The sequence below is a fragment of the Chlorocebus sabaeus genome, chromosome 19 (assembly GCF_047675955.1).
Source record: "Chlorocebus sabaeus isolate Y175 chromosome 19, mChlSab1.0.hap1, whole genome shotgun sequence".
Taxonomy (NCBI): Eukaryota; Metazoa; Chordata; class Mammalia; order Primates; family Cercopithecidae; genus Chlorocebus; species Chlorocebus sabaeus.
Window position 1 is genome coordinate 19677170 of NC_132922.1, and position 8991 is coordinate 19686160.

At 47.4% G+C, this 8991-nt stretch overlaps 1 pseudogene; it reads left to right on the top strand.

Moving 5' to 3' along the window:
• The first annotated feature begins 4368 nt into the window (after positions 1-4368).
• On the top strand, positions 4369-5378 carry LOC103223618 (small nuclear ribonucleoprotein-associated protein B-like; annotated as a pseudogene).
• The last annotated feature ends 3613 nt before the right edge of the window (positions 5379-8991 follow it).

Below are 8991 nucleotides of genomic sequence, written 5' to 3' on the forward strand. Positions count from 1 at the left end.
ACGCGAAGCCGCCCCTCTCGGAGGGACTTCCGGCCCCAACCGGAAGAGGTTAGTCTCCATGTCCTAAACTCTAAGGTTCCGCCTGCGGGCAGGAAGCGGAGGAACGTTGGAGCTCTTTGGCAGCTTTTCAAAGAACTTGGGTTCGGGGCTCCTGAAAGAAAAAAACTGATTTCCGACCGGGCGCAGTGACTCCCACCTGTAATCCCAGCACTTTGGGAGGCCGAGGCAGGATGGATCACATGAGGTCAGGAGTTCGAGACCAGCCTGGCCAACATGGTGAAACCCCTCTGTACTAAAAATACAAAAATTAGCCGGTCGTGGTGGCGCACATCTGTAATCCCAGCTACTCGGGAGGCTGAGGCAGGAGAACCACTTGAACCCGGGAGGCGGAGATTGCAGTGAGCTGAGATCGCACCACTGCACTCTAGCCTGGGCGACAGCGAGACTCCGTCTCAAAAAGAAAAAAAGAAAGAGAAAGGAAGAAAACATTCCGGAAAGTACCAGATAAACTTGGTACATCTTGTTACACCAGAATATAAGGATGATGGTAATAAGAATCATGGGAATATGTCAAAGAACACAGGAGCTGTCTTTAAAGAGATCCCACTGGCCAAGTCAGGGCAATTTCAGAATCAAAATATGGAGTAATAGTAATACAGTATAACTAATTGAATAAAATAGTAATCCATGAGTCTTTGCAGACATAAAGAAGTGAGTATATTAATGGGTGAAGGGAAAGTCTTCCTTTTAGTAGAATGCCAACTAATAAACTGTTGTAACCGAGTGAGTTAGAGAGAAATGCCACACCTTGAGATGAATTCAGAAGTCCTTTATTAGCCGGCGACCGAGAGACAGCTAAATTCAGGAGTGCTTTATTGGCCGGCAACCGAGAGACGGCTAACGCTCGAAATTCTCTCGGCCCCGAGGAAGGGGCTAGTTTTGTTTTTATACCGTGGTCTAAATAGGGGAGGGGGGAGTTTAGCTGAAGCAATTTTTACCCTGTCTCTACTAAAAATTTTACAGAAGCAGAACTGGCAAAAAGTTAAAAAATTAATTGGTTACAAAAGCAGTTACAAAAAAATAAACAGTTCCAGGTGCAGGGGCTTAAACTATCACAAAGAGAGAAATGCAGGGGCTTTGGCTGCCATCCAGGGAGCGCATCCCCAGGAGCTGCTGGTGCAGCTTGCCTCAGTATCTTATCGATAAGTAAGTGCATTTCTGGACATGCTTTGAGTCAGTTTACTCTAGTTACGCCCTTAAGGGAGGGAGGTAAAGGGGCTGTAAGTGAAGGAACTAAAATGGAGTCTGTCTGGCTCTCTCAGCTGAGAGAGACCATCAGGTTAAAACAAGGTAGGGTATGACAAAACATGGTGGAATTAGGAAATCAATAATGTGTGGTAGAACTATAGAAACGGGATGTTTAAAACAGTAAAAGTGTCTCCCACAAATTACCTATTGATTACAAAGGGAAAACGGTGATGTTACAGAGGTGTAACCTAGCAGAACAAACGGATCAAAATGATCAAAGTTAACACCACTAGTTAGTGGGTCAGATCAAGGGCCTCCTAATAAAATGCACTGAGGATACATCTCTTCTGTGGTATTTCTGTCAGAAGTGCACTGTGCACATCTCATGAGGAAGCGCTAGAGAACCCCAAATAAAGGACACTCTCTACAAAATAATTCATTGTCATGAAAAACAGAAAAGCCGAGGAACTGTTCCAGTTTAAAGAAGTTAAAGAAGACTAAAGAGGCATGACAACAAAACATGGTGTGTGATTCTAAATAGGACCCTGGACTGGGGAGGTGGTGGTGGTGGAATAGTTGTAATGGACAATATTGGGACAAGTAACGAAATTTGAATATGGATTGTGGATTAGCTGTTAATACATATTGTATCAAATCACATACTGATAGGTGATGGAGCTTGTGACTTGCACTCAAGCAGTCATTGGAGTTCTTGACAGCCATCTTCATTCATTCAACAAATATTATGAAATGCCTATAGTTACCCAGGAACTGTTAGGGATTGAACTTGAGTAGGAGGTGAACATAGTAGATAAAGGCCGGGTGCAGTGGCTCACGCCTGTAATACCAGCACTTTGGGAGGCCGAGGCAGGCAGATCAGCTGAGGTCAGGAGTTCAAGACCAGCCTGGCCAACATGGTGAAACCCCGTCTTTACTAAAAATACAAAAATTAGCTGGACATGGTGGCAGGTGCCTGTAATCCCAGCTACTTGGGAGGCTGAGGCTGGAGAATTGCTTGAACCCAGGAGACAGAGGTTGCAGTGAGCCAGGATTGTGCCATTGTATTCCAGCCTGGGTGACAAGAGCAAAACTCCGTCACACACACAAAAAAAGTAGATGAAATAAGCTCATAGATGAAATTCCTAGTCTGCCAGCCACCTTCTCAAGTTCCTGTGATCAAGAAGTAATACAGGGGACGTTTCCAGTCACACAAACCTGGATTCGAAACCAGGCTCTAAAGGAAAAACAGCCCCTGATATTCAGGAGATGGTCTGGAACTCACAAATAGACCTTGGTGTGTTCTCTTATTGAACATAAAAACTTCACAGAACAACATCAAACAAGGCCACTATGTGACCATGATGGATTAAGACAATGACAAAAACCACTCGAATCATGTCTGAACCCAGACAAAACATGAGCATTGTTCAAACTACAAAAATGGCCAAACATTTCTTTTTTTTTTTTTTTTTTGAGACGGAGTCTCGCTCTGTTGCCCAGGCTGGAGTACAGTGTCGCGATCTCGGCTCACTGCAACGTCTGCCTCCTGGGCTCATGCCATTCTCCGGCCTCATCCTCCCGAGCAGCTGGGACTACAGGCGCCCGCCACCACGCCCGGCTAATATTTTATATTTTTAGTAGAGACGGGGTTTCACGGTGTTCGCCAGGATGGTCTCGATCTCCTAACCTCGTGATCTGCCCGCCTTGGCCTCCCAAAGTGCTGGGATTACAGGCATGAGCTACTGCGCCCAGCCCCTTCCTTCTAAATAACGTTTGTCAGGGTATTCGCTCATAGACAGCATCCAATCCAGAAAACCTCATTTTCTTAAACCCTACTCCAAATCACCTAATGCAAGCCCAAACCCTATGTGTCTTTTGTAACACTTTGTTACTGAGATGTCCCCTTGTTTTGTTTGTTTGTTTGTTTTTGAGACAGAGTATCACTCTGTCACTCAGACTGGAGTGCAGTGGTGCAATCTCAGCTCACTGCAGTCTCTACCTCCTGGATTCAAGTGATTCTTCTGCCTCAGCTTCCCGCATAGCTGGGATTACAGGTGCCCACCATCACACCCGGCTAATTTTTGCATTTTTAGTAGGGACGGGGCTTCACCATGTTGACCAGACTGATCTCGAACTGCTGACCTCAAGTGATCCTCCCACATTGGGCTTCTACAGTGCCGGGATTACAGATGTGAGCCACCAAGCCCAGCCGCCCTATTGTTTTTCATGATTCATGTCCTCACACCCTTACCCCATAACAAGTGATAAACTCAATTTGTTTAACCACAGGTGTGTTCCAATTTCTTCCTACCTCAAAAGGTTGTTATGAGGATACTTGGAACAAGTTCAGCACAGAGTGAGCTTTCTCTATCAGTCAATCCATTATCTATTTTTTATTTAAAAAAAAAAACATGGTCTTGGCCGGGCGTGGTGGCTGAAGCCTGTAATCCCAGCACTTTGGGAGGCCGAGACCGGCGGATCACGAGGTCAGGAGATCGAGACCATCCTGGCTAACCCGGTGAAACCCCGTCTGTACTAAAAAATAGAAAAAACTAGCCGGGTGAGGTGGCGGGCGCCTGTAGTCCCAGCTACTCGGGAGGCTGAGGCAGGAGAATGGCGTGAACCCAGGAGGTGGAGCTTGCAGTGAGCCGAGATATGGCCACTGCACTCTAGCCTGGGCGACAGAGCAAGACTCCGTCTCAAAAAAAAACAAAAAACAAAAAACAAAACAAACAAAAAAAACATGGTCTCAGCCTGTTGCCCAGACCGGAGTGCAGTGGCACACCATCCTGACTCACTGCAGCCTTCAACTCCCGGGCTCAAGTGGTCCTCCCACCTCAGTCTCCTGAATAACTGTGACTACAAGCATGCTCCACACCAGCTAATATTTTTAAATTTTTTGTAGAGACAGGGTCTCGCTGTTGCCCAGGCTGGTCTCGAACTCCTGACCTCAAGGGATCCTCCCAGTTTGGTCTCCCAAACTGTTGGGATTACAGGCATGAGCCACCTCACCCAATGCTTTCAATGTACTTTTAAAAAATTCTTTCTTTTTTTTTTTTTTTTTTTTGAGATAGCACCTCACTCTGTCACTCAGACTGGAGTACAGTGATGCCATCTCGCCTCACCTCAACCTCCACCTCCCTAGCTCAAGCGATTCTCCTGGCTCAGCCTCCTGAGTAGCTGGGATTACAGGTGCATGCCACTATCACCCAGCTAATTTTTGTATTTTTAGTAGAGATGGGATTTCACCATGTTGGCCAGATTGGTCTCGAACTCCTGACTTCAGGTGATCTGCCCTCCTCAGCCTCCCAAAGTGTTGGGATTACAGACATGAGCCACCACATTGCCTCCTCAGCTTGCATTGTTTCTAGGAGAACCTGCACCATACCTTTATCTGTAGCCTTCACCCAGGCCTTAAGAAGCACGAAGTTTTAACTGTGGACATGGGATTTGGTGGAGCAGCAGTCACGACTGTGGGCATGAGTAGCAAGACTGCAGCAGCACATTGACTATAGAATGAAATGCATCCTACAGGAAGGCAGAATCTTCTTTGGCGCCTTTAAGGCGTTTGAAAAGCATGTGAATTTGATCCTGTGCGATTGTGATGAGTTGAGAAAGATCAAGCCAAAGAATGTGAAGCAACCAGAGCTCAAAGAAAAGCACTTTTGGGGTCTGGTGTTGCTGCATGGGGAGAACTTGGTGTCCATGACTGTGGAGGGGCTACCCCACAAAGATACTGGCATTGCTTGGGTACCACTTGCTGGAGCTGCAGGAGGCCCTGGCGTTGTTAGGGCAGCTGGTAGAGGAGTATCAGCTGGTGTATCAATTTCCCAGGCTCCTGCTGGATTAGCAGGCCCTGTCCCAGAAGTTGAGGAACCATCCCAGCAGGTAATGACTCCACAGAGAAGAGCATTACTGGAGCCCCAACACAGTACCCACCAGGACTGGGGACTCCACCCCCACCTGTTGGCAGAGCAGCCCCACCTCCAGGCATTATGTTTCCTCCACCTGGTATGAAACCACCCATGGGCCTACCAATTGGGCCTCCCCTTGCTGGAGGGATGCCAATAGGCATGCCCCCTCCAGGAATGAGACCCCCTCCACCAGGAACGCATCCACCAAGACCCTAGGATACTGCTGGTCCATCTCAGTCACTTTTCCCCCTACAATGCATCTTGTGAAACTGTGTCCTGTTTGTGAGCTTTTTGTCCCTTTATTCTGCATTAATCATAGCTAATAATAAGTGCCTAAAGCAATTAAACTGTGGGAAAAAAGATATTGAAGCCATCAGCTTTCATTAAGATAAATTCATTGATTATATTCCTCTTTGCTCTTTTTGTTGGGTTCATAAGGTGGAAAAAATGGAAAAGAGTTCAACTTTTCCTTAGTCGGAATGAGGTCATTCTCATGGTCTTTTCTGGAAAGCAATAACCACATTCCTGAAACTTTAACATTAGGGAACCAACACTGTTTATTTCTTCATGTTCTTGTTATTTAAAACGTTCCCAAGAAGTAACAGAATTGAAACTACAAAACTTGGAAGCACTTCAGCTTCAAAAATATATCAAGTAGTATCTTCTCTGCTTTAGCACACTAAGGCACTTATAGTCCCTGGAAGCCCCGTTGGTGATGTTGGCATTTATCCTGCCAGAACCCAGCATAGATTTAATATTATTTGACGCCCACAACACATTGTGCTGAATAAAAAAATATTCATTCTGGTGGGGAATAATTTAAAAAATATACATTTTCTGATTTCTTTCTCTGCTTGCTCCTGAGTCCCCCTGCCCCCTCCCCTTCTTTGCCCTTACTCCTCTAATAATAACAGTAGCTAATATTTATTGAATGTTTATAATGTGCTGCATACTGTGCTAAGGGCTTTATGCAATTTAACCCTCACCCCAGGATTGTGAAGGAAGTCTTATTACAGATGAGATGCTAGAGGACCAGAGAAGTTAAGCAACATGCCCAAGGCCACACAGCTGGTAAGAATCAGGCCCCAAATTGGAATCTGCTCTCAAAACCTGCTCCTGTTGAAATGTTGCTTCACCACCCTGGCACAAAGAGTAGGGTCTGTGAAGGGATGGAGGGAGGGATATGCTGGCAAGGAAGGAGGGGCTTGGGGTAGTGGGTGGGCCTGGTGGGAGTGGAAGACCATTCAGAGACATTTAGACCCTCTCCAGAGGGCAGAGGGAAGGGGTGGAGATTAGGAACACAACCCAAATAGAAGGCCCCTGTAGAACCTCAGGGGGAGCCACAAGTTTGGGGGACCAGGAAGGTTGAAGAGTGGGTAAATTAGGCCAGGCGTGGTGGCTCATGCCTGTAATCCCAGCACTTTGGGAGGCTGAGGCAGGCCGATCACCTGAGGTCAGGAATTCAAGACCAGCCCGGCTAACATAGTGAAACTCTGTCTCTACTAAAAGTACAAAAATTAGCTGGGCATGGTGGCGGTTGCCTGTAATCCCAGCTACTTGGGAGGCTGAGGTAGGACAATCGCTTGAGCTGGGGAGGTAGAGGTTGCAGTGAGCCGAGATCACGCCATTGCACTCCAGCCTGGGCGACAAGAGTGAAACTCCGTCTCAAAAAAACAAAACAAAACGAAAAAAAACAACCAGGGCCGGGCACGGTGGCTCACGCCTGTAATCCCAACACTTTGGGAGGCCAAGATGGGCGGATCACGAGGTCAGGAGATCGAGACCATCCTGGCTAACAAGGTGAAACCCCATCTCTACTAAAAATACAAAAAATTAGCCGAGTGCGGTGGCGGGCGCCTGTAGTCCCAGCTACACAGGAGGCTGAGGCTGGAGAATGGCGTGAACCCGGGAGGTGGAGCTTGCAGTGAGCCGAGATTGCGCCACTGCACTCCAGCCTGGGCGACAGAGCGAGACTCTGTCTCAAAAAAAAAAAAAAAAAAAAAAAAACCAACCAAAGAGTGGGTAAATTATAAGGTGGGAGAAGGGCATGATTAAGGATAGGGCCACAGGTGTTTACTTGCTAAGTGAAGAGAGGCAAGAAGTCTGGGGGACCTTCTGGCCCATTTCATCTTTTTTTTTTTTTTTTAAACAAAGTCTCCCTCTGTCACCCAGGCTGGAGTACAGTGGCACGATCTTGGCTCATTGCAACCTCTGCCTCCTGGGTTCAAGTGATTCTCGTGCCTCGGCCTCCCGAGTAGCTGTAACTAGGCAGGCACTCACCACTATACCCAGCTAATTTTTTGTATTTTTAGTAGAGATGGGTTTTCACCATGTTGCCCAGGTGGTCTCAAACCCCTGAACTCAGGCAATCCGCCTGCCTTGGCCTCCCAAAGTGCTAGAATTATAGGCATGAGCCAGCCCTATTTGATCTTTTAGGACTCACAGGTCCCTGCCCTTCTCGGGGACCAATTTTATCATCTGTTCAATGCAAGGAGAGAGAGAGGATTCTAGCATCCCAGGGAGCACCAGCTCTGGTAGGTGGTGAGGAGGTAGCATCATTTTCTCCTCCAGTCTCCTCGCCTGACATGGGGGAGAAGGTTCCCTGGACCTGGCCAGTTCACTGCCCCTACCCCACGTTAGTCTCTCCTCATGGGTACAGGAGGCTGAGAGAGGAAGACCATGTCTGCAGACAGAAGTGAGAATAAGCCAGAGAAAGCACTCCCTGATTCTCCTAAATCCCAGTGCTTCCACAGAGGAGTGGCCAGGTTAGGAGCATGGCCTCATTAGTCCCCAGATCTGGAGCAAATAGGCAAATCTTTGCTGTATGCCCTCAGACAGGCCACCCACCCCTGGGCCTCAGGCTCCTCTCATTCTCTGTGTATGGGCGCTAGGGTCACGTTGAAGCCGACTGCACCCCTGCCATCAAGCACCCTGCCCCAGGACAGCTCAGGGTTCATTTATTCTGTCTCCTACTGGGGCCTGGCCCAGGGCTCTGCCCTCACGGTGGCCCTGATGTTCAGGGGCAGAGTGAACCAGCTTGACCTTTCAGATTCAGGTCTGATAGTGATAGTATTTTTTGTTTAGATACATGGCCACCAGGTAGTATCTGAGCCATATTCTGGGATCTTCTGAGACCTAGGTCAGCAGGACTCTATTCTTGGGAATGAGGCTCTTTCCAGAGGATTCTAGGATATTCCTAGCAAAGATGAAGCATGGCCAAAAGTTCGGGAAGCTGGCCAGGAACAGCAGTTCACATCTGTAATATCAACATTTTGGGAGACCGACAAGGGAGAATTACTTAAGGCTAAGAGTTCAAACCAGGCCAGGCAATGTAGCAAGACTCTGTCTCTACAAATAAAACTTTAGCTGGGCATGGTGGCATTCACCTGTAGTCCCAGCTACTGAGAAGGCTGAGGTGGGAAGATGACTTGAGCCCAGGAGCTTCAGGCTGCAATGAGCTATGATCATGCCGTTACGTTTCAGCCTGTGTGACAGAGTCAGACCTTTTCTCTGAAAAAAAAAAAAAAACCACCAACAACAAAAAACTCTGGAAACCAGGGAAAGAAATACTAGTGAAGAGAAGGAGAATATGAAAAGGCACTGAGAAATTATGGAATTATGGGATCCTGGGTAGTGTGGAGAGGGAGGGAGGTGGGGCACTCATTGGACAGTGGAGCTGCCTTACACATCTGGGAGACTGAAGGAAGGGCAGATGTTTGCTCTGGGCCTAGTATGTGCCAGGTATTATGGGCAGGTCCTTCCCTGTTTTTTTTTTTTTTTTTTTTTTTTTTTGAGACAGGGTCTCACTCTGTCACCCAGGCTGGAGGAG